At 35.1% G+C, this 16,453-nt stretch overlaps 1 protein-coding gene across 3 annotated transcripts in view; it reads left to right on the top strand.

Moving 5' to 3' along the window:
• Positions 1–16,453, top strand: part of ZNHIT6 (zinc finger HIT-type containing 6) — a 58,080-nt gene that overhangs the window by 10,341 nt on the left and 31,286 nt on the right. The gene's annotated exons all lie outside the window — the stretch shown is intronic.

Raw genomic sequence — 16,453 nt, 5'->3', positions numbered from 1 at the left:
GGTGTTTGTTATTGGTACAGGACAAGATGACTGCACAAATTGGAAATAAACATTTAGGAACTTATGCTAATTTTATGTCATGTGACTTTAATAACAGTTTGGGTTTGCTGTGTGTGTGTGTGTGTGTGTGTGTGTGTGTGTGTGTGTGGTGAGAGATGGAGAGAGAGAGAAGAGAGTGTGTGTACGTGTCTGTCCTTCTCTCTGAGACCTAAGATACCGTGAAAATATTTCAGAAGCTTCAAGTACAAAGCAATAAGTCAAAGCAGAATTCCTGCATATTTTTAACCAGAGCAGCTTGGCTTTTATAATCCTTTTACTTTGGGATTCCAAATAGAATTTCATTTGAGAGCCAGTGATGGAGAAGAAGGGGAACTTGGAAAACATTTAGTCTGTAGTGAATCTGTGAATACAGATAATACATTAGAGATGAGTTTCCTGCTCTCTGAAAGTGCTGGTTCAAAAAGGCCCCAGTAGTACAGAAAAGAACAGGATCCCAAAGTACTATAAGTATCCCACTAAATTATTGGATAATACCTTTCAAAAGTCAACATTCTGGATTTAGAGTCAAAAAACCTGAGTGAGTCCTCCCCGCTTCAGCCTCTTAGTAACTGTGAGGCCTTGAGCAAATTACTTCTTTTCTCCGGGCTCCATCGGCATAATGGTAGGGGTTGTACTAGGTAAACTGTAAGGTTCCCTCACAATTTTACTACATAAATTGAAGAGACAGAATGATCAGAATTATTCTAATAAACCTTCCATCTTTTCAGAAGATATTATATTATTAGAGAATGGTGTTTATCCACTTATTTTATATGTTTCAAGACAAATATTTGTAAAGGTGGTTTTCCCTTTTTTTGGTTGGTTTCTAGGAGTAAAGTAATACTTTGCATTTATCAAATATGAGATGATTCTTTTGTGTATTTTGAAACTGACATATTTAGAAATAGACATAATTTGTTTGAAATTTAAGATAACTGGTTTGTGCCGTCTGAAATATAAAATGTATTCCTGTTTTATGAAAGAAACCATTCAGAATGGTTTTACTACTACTAATATAGCCTCAAAATTTTAATTTTGGGGTCTTTAGACACATGAATGTATGTGGGAAGTTTTTTCCAAGAATACTACATTCGGTGTATTTTCTGGGCTCAGAACACAAATTTATACTGTTATTTTGGAACACCTCAGATCTCTGAAATGGCAAATTGGACTCTTCTTGCATTATGCCTTTTACTCATGAATTTACAGTGATTTGGGCTTGATTTTCTTATATTTTTAGTGTCTTCCCATGCGGAGCTTAGCAACATAGTACACAGTAGACTTTAGAGTCAATTTCTTAGCTGCTTTCACATCTGTAAAATGGAGCTAATGATAGCTACTGTGTAGTTGTGACCTTAGTGTATTAATTTATCTAGACACTCACTGGAGTGTAGGAAGGAATCAGCATATAGTAGCAATTGTAAAAGTAATACATCCTCAAAAAAAAATTAAAACAAAAAAAGTAATACATCCTCATCATAAAAAAAATTAAAGGAAAAATAGCACCTTTAATTCCACTACGCAGAGACAACCACTGATAATATTTTATGTTTTCTTCTAATCATGTGTCCTTTTTTCAATTAATAAAGTAAAACATAATATTAAATGCTTATATAAAAGTATAAAAAGTTACATGACTCTCAAGTTAAACATTATTCATCTATGTGAATAAAGGCACACGCTTTTTTCTACAGCTAGCTTTTTTCTATTTAACAATATATTATGGACATCTTACTTGTTAATGCAAATCTACCTCACTTTGTTTAAGTAGTATATTTCAACTATGACTATATCCTAATTTATTTATTCCTATATTCATGAACATTTTTAGCTAATTTCTAGATTTTAATTATTACAAATAATGCTGTTATAAACATCCTTGAATAAATTGTTTTGTGTGCTTATGTGACTTTTTCTGTATGATCAATTCCTAGAGAGTGGAATTACTGGGTCAGAGACTACATGCATTTATACTTTTGAAGGAAACTCCAAATTGTCCTCCCCAAAAAAGTACCACTTTGTACCTTCCACAAAAATGTATAAGTGCCTATTTTAGTTATACTGCACTTTAATTGAATATTATTAGACTTTTTTGCATATCTGATTAGAGGTTGAACAGTTGAATTTTTTCATTTAATGTGCCTGCTTATATCTCATCTTGATCTGTCGCATGCATTGTAAATGTTTTCACCAGTCTTTTCACCCTTAATTTTGTCTTCCAGTCATTTTTGATGCATTTTAAAGAGTTGTAAAAAAAATTCTATAAAACATAGAGACAGTAAAATGAAGTGGTTAAGAGCACAAACTGGAGCTAGGCTGCCTGGGTTCAGATTTCTAACCAGCTGCTTCCTAGCCATGTGATATTAAGCTAAGCCACCTAACTTTTTGTGCTTCAGTTTCCTCATCTATAAAGTAGGGCTAGTAATAATAAACTAGGGATAAGCCAGTTTTCATTTCCATTTGTAGTAAATGAGAATACCTGTTTAAACATCTCACTAGCACTGAGTTGTCTCTTTTTTAAAAAAATTTTGTTGCTATTTTGGAAAGTGGAAATGATATTTTGTTTTAATTTGATTTTATTTAATTGCTACTTAGATATGGAATATTTGGCCACATGTTTCAGAATAATATCTTAAAATTCAAGAGTGAAGTTTGACTTAATCCAATCTGTGGTAGTAAGATGATCTTTCATTCTTATAACTATTTTGGTGAAATAAATAATAGAAATCTATGGAACCGAATTTTTCTATTTGTTCTTTGTTAAATTGCCCATTATTATTTATAAATGGAAAATGCCACGAACTGAATTTAAAATGTCTGTGTTTGGATGTTTGATGAATAGTAAAGCATTAAGGTGAATTCCCTGTTAGTTGATAGCCATACTTAGAATATTCTGCTTAGTTGGTTGATAGTCAGCTTGGAAATCTCTTTAGTGTGTTCCTATATTTTGTTCATTCTTGTTCAGCATTTTCCATGATTTGTTATCTTGGCACTGTGATGTTTTGAGCCACAGAGTTCTTTGTCGTGAGTGGCTGGCGTGTGTATTATAGGATGTTTAGCAGCATCCCTGGCTTCTACTGACTAGATTTTGGTAACACACACACACACACACACACATCCCCTGGGATGGGGGCAGTGGGGAGAGGCAAAATTTGAGAGCCACTGATTTAGATGAATACGGAAGACATACTTATTGAACTTGATGTTTGGCAAGATCAGGATTGCAGAAAATTTTGATTGCTAAAAGGTGATCTATAAGTAGCAAGATAAATATATATGGTCCTGTACTTAACTCTTAGGGGGGGAAAGTGAAGAAAGGCATTTAGAAGTACCTTTTTTGTGATATCTGTGTTTTCTCAGACATTCATGTGAAAACGATAAAAATTTTAGATGATCGTAGTGTTATTTGCTGGAAGGAGGGAAGAAGAGGATGCTACATCTTATCAAAGAATTATTTTTACCTCCCACATCGCCAGTATTGTGTTTTTAAGAGACTTGTTTTCAATGCTTTTTTAAACTTTCAAAAGTGGTTAAGGTTTTGACTGAGATAAACCTGAATTTGAATATTGCCTCTACATATGGTTCACGTTAGGTGACCTCAGGCAAGAGCGAATTTACTGGGTTGTTGAGGGGAGTAAATGAAATAATACCTAAATTAATACCTGGCACTTAGTAGATAATGTGCAATGATAATAAACGATCTGCATTCTCTTACTGGAAATCTTTGAGGATATGTTATGTTTACTATATTATATTCATCCCTAGTAAGTCTGGGGCAGCATTATATAATCAAACAATACTATTTCTGCAGTGAAACCTACAAATGTTTACATTTTAATGGGAAAATAATGACTGTAAATGAGCTCAGTCAGGTTTCTGCTGCTGGAGGAGTTATGAAAATTTTTCAATTTCAGAGATTCAGGGTTTGGAATTGTTCGTATGCAATCTTGGTCCTGTACTAAGATAATTACTCCCTAGGTATTAAATTATTCCTTTGTTTGTTTAAGCAGCTTGAGCTACAGTATACACAAAAACACAAATTGAAGTTCTTAAAAATTAAATGTTCCACAATGTTCATTGCAGCACTATTTACAATAGCCAGGACATGGAAGCAACCTAGGTGTCCATCAACAGATGAATGGATAAAGAAGATGTGGCACATATATGCAATGGAATATTACTCAGCCATAAAAAGAAATGAAATTGAGTTATTTGTAGTGAGGTGGACGGACCTAGAGTCTGTCATACAGAGTGAAGTAAGTCAGAAAGAGAAAAACAAATACCATATGCTAACACATATATATGGAACCTAAAAAAAAAAAAAAAGAAAGAAAAAATGGTTCTGATGAACCTAGGGGCAGGACAGGAATAAAGACGCAGACCTAGAGAATGGACTTGAGGACACGGGGAAGGGGAAGTGGGACGAAGTGAGAGAGTAGCACTGACATATATACACTACTAAATGTAAAGTAGATAGCTAGTGGGAAGCAGCTGCATTGCACGGGGAGATCAGCTCAGTGCTTTGTGACCACCTAGAGGGGTGGGATAGGGGGAGGGTGGGAGGGAGACGCAAGAGGGAGGAGATATGGGGATATATGTATACATACAGCTGATTCACTTTGTTATACAGCAGAAACTAACACAACATTATAAAGCAATTATACTCCAATAAAGATGTTAAAAAAAATTAAATGTTCCAGTGGTAACTTTTGAGCATTCTGAGTGAAGAATTCTTTGTGGTGTTTTTGTAACTTTTCTGTAAAGTTTGAAATTACTTGAAAATAAAACGTTTTTTAAAAACAATTAAATAGCCCCATATGAAGTGTGACTAAAGCACATTCTGCTTGAATTACCTCTGTAGGACTAACAGCAGGTTATGTGGTAGCAAGTGCATTAGGTACCTTAGAATCATAGGTTCATTTTAAGCCAGGCATCCTTTATGGTAGGAGTTTTTGACCAGTATGACTTCAAATCTCTTAAAATCATATGCAAAATTATGTGATATGTGAATTTTTCTAAGACTAGGAACCATAATTTTCATTTTATAGTCAAAGTGGGATATAACACTAACCAGCCTGTGATGTCAAAAGTGTATTTAATATCAGTAGCAACAAATTTTAGAGGAGTGGTGAATTTGCTGGAATGTCGTAATAGATAACTTTAATGAACAAAGAAAAGTTAAGGGATGCTTATATTAAGAATAAGTTGAGCCAATACGGAAAAGACATTCTCTGTTAAAAATAGAGGAGCTTAGTAAGGAAATGTGTGCAATATAAGGCTCCCCTACTTATTTTATAGCAGATCCCAAACTACTTCTTTTAAATTGTGATTCTTTCAAAGGTAACTTCTCTGCCTCATCTCTTACGTGGGGCATGTAACTTGATGTTTACTTTCACCCAATGCTAATCAAAAACTATTGAAAGAAATATGAAAGAGCTCTATGAAGAAAACTTAAATTCTACTGAATGGCTTAAAGGAGTTGAACAAATGGGGGGAAAGGACCATGTTGTTAAGAGACTCAATATTATAGAAATAACATTTGTTTCTTAAATGAATGATCTTTAAATCTGATATGATCCCAATGAAAATATTAATGGGATTTTGTTTGGTTTTGATTTCGGATTTTTTAATTTTTTTTTTGGAGAAGGAAAGGATTCATGATAAAAATGACTTAAGTTCATTTGGAAGAGTAAACATGGGAGAAGCACCAGGAGAACCTGGGAAAAGAAAGTAATAAGGCTGGACTCATTAAAATGTATGAAATTTTAATAAAGTTTTATGGTGTTGATGTAGAAATGAACAGTTCAGATAACAGAGAATAGACATGAGGCTATTTGGCACTCTAGTATATGATCAGATAGTATTTCAAATTAATACAGAGAATGACTTATTCAATAAATGGGGTTGAGACTGTTTGCCATTTGACAGTTTTTTTACTGGAACTTCCAGGTGGAATTAAAATCTTTTTCTTCCCGTTTTATTGAGATATAATTGACATACAGCACTATATAAGTGTAAGGTGTACAGCATAGTCGTTTGATTTACATATATCATGAAGTGATTATCACAATAAATTTCATGAACATCCGTCATCTCGTAGATACAAAATTAAAGAAATAGAAAAAAAATTTTTTTCTTGTGATGAGAGTGCTTGGGATTTACTCTTTGAACAACTTTCATACATAACACACAACAATCTTGATTATATTTACCATGTTGTATATTACATCCCTAGTATTTATTTATCTTATAACTGGAAGTTTGTACCTTTTGACTACGTTTGTCCAATTCCCCCTCCTCCCCTCTCTCTGGTAACCAGAAATCTGATCTCTTTTTCTATGAATAAATTTATTTTTGAAGAATAAGTGACCTACAACATTATGTTAGTAAAATCTTAAACTTAAAATGAAATTAAAAATATGGGAATATTTTCATAATTTTGATGAGAGGAACATCCCATCCAAAGCCATAAAAGAGAAAAACTAAATTTACATAATTTTTTAAAAAAAATTGGCCAAAAAAGACCATAATAAAATCAAGACTACCAGACCCGCTTCCAAAAAAAATGTTTAAACATATATGACAGTGCTTAGGCATTAATAAAAAAGACTAGTAACTAATTAGGAAAAGGGGCAAAGGATAAGAATAGATGGTCATAGAAAGATGTATACATATACATACACACACAATATGTGTCTGACAAGCATATATTAACAATATCTGATATAATGAAGGTATGAGCTAGCCAGACCATTTTCTTCCACTGTTCTTGAGAGTAAAACTTAGGTGTCATTTTAGAAGACAATATTTCTAAAAATGTTATACCTGCCTACTCAAGGAATTTAGCCTCAAATGTATTAGTACAGTTCACAGAAATATATGTACATGTATATCTATTGCAACATTGTTTTTAATAGTGTAAAAACTGGCAACAGCTTCGAGTAGCCCTCAGTAGCCCTGGGCTGAGCTAAGTTAATAATGATGCCTTCATACAGTGGAATTCTATGCAACCATTAAACAAACACAGTTAGATACAGATGTATTGTCATGGAATGACATCCATGATATTGAGTATGTTCAGTTAAAAAATAATGTTGGAGTTTAAATAGTTGTCTGAAAGATATGAAACTCACGTTTCCTATTGACATAAAATTTACAGACAATAAAATGCACAAATCTTAAGTGTATATTTGTTGAGTTTTGACAAATGCATATACCAGTATAACCCAGTCCCTGTAAATATATAAAATATTACCATCACCCAAGAAAGGTTTTTCCTAGTTATCTCCTCTCCTCCTCAGATAACCTATTCTAATTTTCACCCTGAAGATGAATTTTGCCTGTTTTAAAATTTCATATATATGAATCATATAGGTCACCCTTACTTTTGAATGATAGTTTAGCTGAATATGAAGTATCTCAAGTTGACATTTATTTTAGTACTTCAGTTTATTTATTCCACTGTTTTCTTACTTCTTTTGCCATTATTGAGACACTGATGTTTTATACAATCTTTCTATGTCAATTGCTTTTAAGTTCTTCACTTTTGTCTTTGGGGTGATTTATCTTCCTTTGGATTTGCTGTGCTTTCTGCATAATTCTGGAAAATTCTAATACATTATCTTAATTTTTTATTTCTTTGTCGGTCTTACCTACATTCTGGGTAATTCATTCAGGTGTATCAACCAAGTCACTTTCCCTCCTTAGCTGTGTCTAATTAATCTGATATTTAGCCCATGTACTGAGTGGACTTTTTGTTTGTGTTTCAGTTACACTTTTCATTTCTTGAAGTTCTGTTCCTTTCCCAAATCTGCCTGGTCTTTTAGGTAGAATGTATTCCTTTCTCATGTTTTAACCTCCCTTTTTATTCAGTAATTTAGTGCATTTGTTATTTGTGTAAATAATTCTGTCTGAATTTCTTGGAAATTTGTTACTGCTGTCTACTGTTTCTGCTGACTTCATTTTGATGGCTTGTTTCCTTGTTTTTTTCTAAAATGTAATTATGAACTCAAGTTCATGTAGGAGGTGGTATGCATTTGCTTATGCCAGATACCCATCGCACCAATCCAGGACCCTCTTTAATTTCTTAGTCTGAAGTTTATCAGACTACTGATAATAATTTGAACCCCAAACCTATTTGAGGAGTCCATACTTATTCATTCTCAATTGAAACCTTTCCCCCACCTCCTATACCTTTCTCTCTCCTTAGACCTCAAGCTGAGGTGGACAGGTTTCCTCATTGTCTCCCTTTGCTGGTTGGCAGAATTTTTCTGGTTCACTCTTTCACTGCGTAGTTTTATGCAGTGATCTCAGTTTGAGGTCTCCAGCTTATGTGAGATCAGTATCTTGTCTCATGTCCCGCAGTGGCTGTTGAAACATAAGCCTTTTGGTTACCAATCCTCTTGATTACTTGGAAGCAAAGGCCTCCAGAGCAGGTATAGCTTCCACATTCCACTATGGTTTTTAGTTCCTGCTTCCTTTTGGCCCCTGAAAATTTTTCATACTTTTTGATGAGCTCAGTATGTTTGCTGTATTTCTCCAGGATTTCTTATTGTGTGCCTTGAGAGAGTTTTCAGATGATCTTCTCCGCCAAGTTGCCCTAATTGCCTAAAATAAGTAGTGGCCCCAAACAAAGGGAAGGTCAGTTGTCGAAGATAGATGGATCAGGAAGGCATGATAATTACTTGTTCACCTAACAATTCTACTTTTAGGAATTTATCTGATATATATAACCATACATATGGTGCAACATTGTTTGTAATAGCAAAAGAGTAGTATGAATCTAAATATCCATCAATAGTGGACTGGTTAAATAAATTATGGTACGCCTTTAAAATGGGGAAAAAATTCAGCAGCTCTAAATGTATGAATATTGGAATGGTTGCCAGAAATACTGAGTGAATAAAGATAGATACAGAACTCTGTTCATTGTGTGCTACCATTGTGTGAAAAGTAAAGGTTATATCCGTATATACTTATATTAAACTATTAATAGTAGTTATCTTAAGGGAGGGAAATTGGGTAGAGGGGGACAGGGATGGGAATTACGTGCCCTTTTGTACCTTTTTTGAATTTTAGACCATGTGCATGTAATACTTATTTTAAGAATAAATAAATGAATGTTTTAAATAATAATTTTAAAAGACATTGATGGATGTGGGCAGGACCATTATACATTTTGAGTTGTAAATATATTCAATAGTCTTTGAAAAGTATTCTGATACTGTCATATAAAATTCCATGTTTTTATCCATGGCTGCATCTTTTCAGTTGTGTTTTAGTGTTTTGCTACAGAAAGCCATGGATAGCAAACCTGGAGATTATCTTGGTTGTGTTTGAATATCACATCTCGTTTGGTTGCCTAAGTCTCTCTTTTTATTTTCCTGGCTATTTGGACCTGAGGATTCAGCAGTGAGGGGGAATATATTTTGACTTGTCATTTGGAAAAAAGAGTTAGATTGAGAGACTCCTCCCCAATAATATCTTTAGCTTAACTCCAGGCATGTACTCTCTTGTGTGGTCTAACCTCCCATTCCCTAGGAATGGACCCAACTTTTGACCTTTGTCTTCTGGCAGTTTGTCTCCACATGACCTCGACCCTCATTTCGAAGCAGCCCAGTCCTTCTTCATTCCTTTACAACTGTCAGCTTAGAACTGAGTTGCTATCTTCCTTTCGGCCCAGAGTTCTTAGGCTCTCTGTCTAGGGGTCTCTCTTAAACTTAGAGTATTAAGATAGTGGAAGTGTGCCCGTTATTAAACAACAGTGTGAATTGCTATTTGAGCTCCAGTCCTATTTTAGAAGCTAGCCACTAGATGTCTCTCTTGTAAAGAAATAACCTTTTATAGATTCTTAAAATTACTTTTTGTAAGAATGTCTGTATGTGTGTAACTGAGTCACTTTGCTGTACAGCAGAGATCGGCACAGCATTGTAAATCAACTCTACTTAAATAAAAAAAATTTTTTTAATTACTTTTTGTTCTTTGGATAAAATTACAGCATTCAAATTTTATTGCGATGATATACCTATCCACCTCTGTATTAATGTCAGTAGCACTTTTTTCTTTAAACGATTATGTGGCAATACATTTCTTAAACAACAGGTTTTTTGGTTTTGTTTTTGTGGATTTGGTTTTTTTGGGGGGGTATGGTGTCTTATAAGTAGTATAGGTTTGTACTTTGTTGCAAACTAACTTTAGAAAAGAGCAAAGGAAAATGAAATGGATTTAGCAGTTGTGGTCATGGTGAGAGAGGTCGATTTGGGGGGATTACGTAATAGGTGCTCAGTACAAACTTGTTAACTAATTTAAAATGATTAGCTCTATGGTTTCTCTCCAATAACTGCTTTGATACAGTCTGATGAAAAAATTTCAAAGCAACAGCAAGGACTTAACACTTCTATTCTTTCACACTGGTTTTCTAATGGTTCCTCAGTCAATCAGGTATTCCCTTACTGGGGCCATGTAGGCAGTGGTCAGAAGGAGGTTCTTATGCCACAGCATCACAGAGGGTATATCTTTCCACAGCAACAGTTACCCAGCATTCATACAAATGGAAACCAAACATTCTTGATCATATCAGAGTCCCCATACTGGTTCAGTTAGGGAAGTCCTTCCTCAGTCACCGAGTCTGCTTCTTCATGATATGCCTCAGTAATGAGTCCCTTTCCACTTCCTTCACCGCAGCAACTATCAGCTGTCTTCTCCCATGCAGGCCCAGCTTGTCTCACCTGGGACTATTGGGGAACTTCTGAGAGCTCTCCCTGTCTTCAGTGTCTTCTCACCTCAGTCACTCTTACACATTGATGCCAGATACATCTTCCTAAAGCATGTTTTTAGTATGATGGTCACCTGCTCAGAATCTTTTAATGCTTCTTGTACCCACAGGAGTCATTAGCTCAGAGATACCTTCACTGGTCATAGGCAGAACTGCCAGTAGGTGTAATCTGTCATCTCATGTGGCTTTGGATGGACTGCCTGAAGCTCTCAAGTGTTGTACTCTATTCCATGGCCTAAAATTACCTTCCTTTCTTTATCCCCCCGCCATTTGAAATTGCTGCTTTTCAGGCAGTTGGAAACATATCTTTCAAGTATTTCTCATTACCCAAAATAATGAAGGGTCTTCCTCAGTGTCTTTACTTTTTAAAAGAGGAATAATAATATATTTAATAATTTTCAAATGTTTATTTTGTATTAAACATGACAAAATTTAATTTAATTTTTATGTGTAAGGGAGTTTTCTTGGCAAGTTATTTACCTCTCTGTGCCCATTGCCTTATTTGTAAGATGCGGACAATAATGTGCCAGTTTTGTGGTTTTCAATCTAGAGTATACATCAGAATTAACTGGGATAATTTCAAAATGCAGATACCTGGGCCCGACCAACAGAATTCCTAAGTCATTGAGCCTAGGGTAGAGCTTAGGTATCTTTACATTATAAAAGAACCAGAAGAGGCTGTGCATATGTAGGGGCAGAGGATATATGGGAAATCTGTACCTTCCTCTTGATTTTGCTGTGCACCTAAAGGGCTCTAAAATAATTTGTCTTTAATTTAAAAAAAAAAAAAAGGCACTAGGTGATTCTGATGTTTATCTCTACCTGAAAACCACTGACTTATATGCCAGTAAGTCACTGTCCTTCTTCTCAAGTAGTTCAGTGGGAAGACAAGACAGCAAACTCATAACGTAGTGTGGTGAATGCTCTGATGGAAGATACATGGAGCGTTGTGGGAGCACAAAGGAGGGCTCAGTGCCCCAGCCTTGGGGAAGTGTTATTCCTCAAGAGCTGGGGACTGGAAAGTCCTCCCAAGAGAAGATAGAATTTGAGCAAATTATTGAAGGACAAGGAGGAGTTTTTAAGTCTAGGGTTTTATCCAGACAGAGGGAAGGATAGTCTATGGTGAGAATATCAGATGCAAAAAGAGTAGCAAATTGAAGACAATGTAAGTAGTCTCGTATATCTAGAAACTAGGGTGGGAGTTGGGAAGTGGTAGGGGATGAGACTGGAGAGAGCCCCACTGGGGCTGGGCCTTGCAGGACCTTATATTGCCATGCAGGGAGTTGAGAGAGAGTCATACTTTAAGCAGAATACGTTCCTGTTCCTCTAAGGGATCCATACCAAATAGTGGATCTTCATAGTTGTCCCCACCTGAAACTGGGGAGAATGAAAACCATAATTCTATGTCTCACATCATTATGAAAATACTTTGAAAAGTTCCAGTTATATATTATATTGTATGTATATGTATTTCCTAATGTATTCAACTAAATGTACCCAGGCTGGTTATATTCTTAATCCTTGAATGTCTTCCCCTTTCATATTTCCTAGACATCTGTGAAAGTACACATGGTAGTTCATCTTCTCCATTATTTCTCCTTTGCCAGAGTTCCTATAGTACATATTTTCTCCAAAGTTAATGCGAAACAGATGCTGGCATTTAGTGCTGGTATTCAGTTTTTGTTATGCACATATCTGCTATCCTTTCTGTGTTCTGGTGTTTCTTAGTAGGGGCTCTATTGGCATTTTGAACAGGACAGTTTTTGTTGTGTGGGACTGTCCCGTGCATTACAGGAAGGTTAGCATTTCTGGTCCCCACCTGCTATATGCCTAAAGTGCTTCCCAGCCTTGGAACAATCAAAACTGCCTAGCCACTTCCAAATGAGATTGATGCCACTCCCAGTGGAGAACTGCATTATTAAGTGCTCAAGTATTTACAGTTATTTGAAGCAAAATGTACTTTTTCATTTCGATCTTTACCTACTATATCCATTTTCTTAATATACTGTCTACTGAAGCCAGTACCACATACTTAACCTGTTTCCTATTATCATGTAGTAGTGAAACTGATTTTTAAAAGAGCAAAATATAATATATAACTGGAACTTTTCAAAGTATTTTCATAATGATGTGAGACATAAAATTATGGTTTTCATTCTCCCCAGTTCCAGTAATTTTAATCCATGCTAAGTAACTACACAGATCCTTTGTATTCACTCTTCCAAAAACACTTACTATGGTACCAATCCTAATAAAATAGATGGATTATTTTTATGAAGTATAGTTACGTTTATGTTTGAAGCTTTAAATTTTGATCTTGAAATACATTTCAAAAAGATAAAATGCCTATGAGTGAAGAATTATGTAGATATTTTGTACATTTGTTTTTTCTTGAAGGGTTTCACATTTTTGTAGATTTTCCTTCTGCTTTAAGTTAAAATAAGATTTCGTAACCCATAATGGAACAAAATGCCTTTTTCCTGAAATTCCATCAGGTATTATTTGCTGTGTCCAAATTTTATAACAGTTGACAATATACAGATTAGTCTATCTTTTCCGTTGCTTAGAAATGCAAGATGACATCTAGAAAGAAAAATTTAATCCCTTGTATCAAACAGTTAGGATGCTTTATTTTTCATGAAATAAAATATTCAGTTCAAACCGGTTTGAGCTATAAATAGGGTGTATTATTGGCTCTCATAACTAAATGTTCTGAGGTTGGATGGATTTCAGGGTGAATAGGTACAATGACTCAATTGTATCTTCAAGGACCCAGTTTATTGCTGATTCTCCATTGTATCTTCTATGGTGTCAGCTGAATCCTTGTAACAGTTTAAGTAAATATTTAGGAATGCTTCTTTCCCAGCATAACTGAACAGGAAACCTGAAATTCACCATGAGTGGACCGCCTAGGTCATCTGCCCAATCCTGAACCATTGTGTCCAGGAGGACATACGATGTGATTTTCTTAAGCCAGACAGTTAAGTGTATAGTCCTGGAGGTAGGGATGGGATCCATTCATCAAAATATGGTTATGGATTAGGAACGAGGATGGTGATAAGGGTTGCCAAGGAGACAAAATGTCCACTATAACTCTTAAAAGTGATTTTAAAATATGGAGGCAAATATTTAAAATAAAATATAATTGAGATCCATTTGAATTACCAGTACAGAAAAATACATGGCTTGTTACTGAACTTTCATTTCTGGAAAGTTCATAATAGTATACTAGATTGGAGCATAGACTCTGGAGTTAATGTGCTGCCTGGGTTCAAATCCCAGCTCTGCCACCTTCCAGCTGAATAATCGTGTTGGAGGAGTGACTTACTTCTCTCTACCTTAGTGTTCTCGCCTGTAAATAATAGCACTTATCCCACAGAATTACAAGAATGAAATAAATTAACACATATAAAACATTTAGAACAATGCATGACATTCAAAAGGCACTTAATAAACTAGTCAGCCCTCTGTATCTGCAGGTTGTGCATCTACAGATTCAGTCAACCACAGATTGAAAATATTTGGGGGGAAAAAATCTCCAGAAGGTTCCAAAAAGCAAAACTTGAATTTGCTGCACACCAGCAACTGTTTACATAGCATTTATGTTGTATTAGGTAGTATAAGCAATCTAGAGATGATTTAAAGTATATGTGAGGGGACTTCCCTAGTGGTCGAGTGGGTAAGACTCTGCACTCCCAGTGCAGGGCGCCCGGGTTTGATCCCTGGTTGGGGAACTAGATCCCGCATGCATGCTGCAACTAGGAGTTCGCATGCCGCAACTAAGAAGTCTGCGTGTGGCTAAAAGATCCCACATGGCACAGCCTATATTAATTAATTAATTAATTAATTAATCAAATATTTTATAAAATAATTTTTTTAAATAAAGTATATGTAAGGGTGTGTGTAGGTTATATGCAAATACTACACCATTTTATATAAAGGACTTGAGCATCTTCAATTTTAGTATCTGTGCAGTGGAGTGTGGGGAAGGACTGAACCAATTCCCCCAGGATACCAGGGGATAACTATTGTTATTGCTACTTGCTAGTACTCTCTGGTAAAAGGATCTACTGGTAGTCTTCATAACCTGTAGGCTTTTCTAACTTAATAAGTGGTATAGTACTCTGAAGATCAGACTTGTGGAAAATCTAGCTTTAGCTTACCTCGTGGAGTCACCTGTATTTAAAAATCATAAGTAAAAATTTCAGGCATATTTAAACTGCACTATGTCAGTGAACTTCTCAAAAGTAGTAGGAAATACTTTCCTTAATAACTACAAACAAGGGCTAAAAAGTTAATGTCCTGAATATACTCTAGAAACAGTTATTAGAGTTAAGTAGTAGGATGAGAGATCTCCTTCTAAGCCCCTCATTTCCCTCTTCTTTAAAAACCTTTGTTGGTAGTGCACTAACCACAGAATGAAATCCATATTGTTTGGCAGAACATTCAGAGCCCTTTATAATCTGGCATTAGCCCACATGTCCAGTTTCATAAACACTGAATTCCATGTAAGTGGAGTTTGGTTATAAATTCATGGCACAATATTCTAAGTTAAAGGCCCCATCAGTATTTCTGTTCTGAGCTTCATAACTCACAGGACATTAAACTGAATGTAAAATTATAACAATGGTAAAAATAGTAACTAGCATTTTTGATTACTATGTTCTGAGCTCTTGACGTGTATGTACTCATTTAATCCTATGATATAAATACTGTTCTCCCCATTTTACTGTGAGAACCCTGAGGCACAGAGATGTGTCTCTTGCTCAAGATCACATAAAGTAATAAATTTTGTTAAGAGTAGGTTTCAGAGTCCACTTAATCTCTGCCCTCTCCTACCTCTGGGCATTACAGTATATTGGATATCCTTTCTGTGTACAGTGTCAATAAAGAACAGAGTTCTTTTATGTGGAACTCTATAAGCTTCTCACAGTGATTTGGAAGAAAAACGCAGTGGGTTGGTGGTTGCCTCACTACCCTAAAAAGAGGTCTGCTTTGGGCTCATCTCCTCAGTCTCTTTGCATCCCTAATGCCTAGCGAGCCCTTAGAAGTGTTTTTTGAGTAAATGTTTGTTAATCAGTGATGGAATGGAATGAGAATTGGTGATTTTTTTTTTTTTAGGAACAAAAATATTCATGCTCATTTAAATTTTATATTAGAAATCTTAGTTCTTAGAATTCAGCCTCCATGTGTAACTCTTAGTCGTAGCGTATTTCTTGAGGAAGATAGCTTTGAAGCTGTCAAATAATTAGATAAGTAATCATTTGACAGTTCTGGTTGGATAATAATTTCTGAGATAAAAAGGAAACACCTTAAAATAACACTGCTAATAATAAAATGTTTTTAAGTTTAAAAAGAATATTAAAATTATTCCTGTCCTTTCTGTGACTACCATCCTGCACTTCCCCATGAAAACATCTTTGATTTTTCTGATTATAAAAACTACTAGTCAGTCATTATGTCAACAATTTATTTAATACAGACACATAAAGTAAGAATTAAGTCCTTTCACAATGTTAAGAAATAACCGTAGTTAAAAGCTTGGGGCATATCCTTCATACTTGTAAATACAAAGTCATGAAGTCAGGAGAATAATTGAGTATGTAGGTATAGTACTTCCCCCCCAAATTTGTGTCTTCA

Source organism: Stenella coeruleoalba, assembly GCF_951394435.1.
Source record: "Stenella coeruleoalba genome assembly, chromosome: 1".
Taxonomy (NCBI): Eukaryota; Metazoa; Chordata; class Mammalia; order Artiodactyla; family Delphinidae; genus Stenella; species Stenella coeruleoalba.
This window is presented reverse-complemented; position numbering and strand designations above follow the sequence as displayed.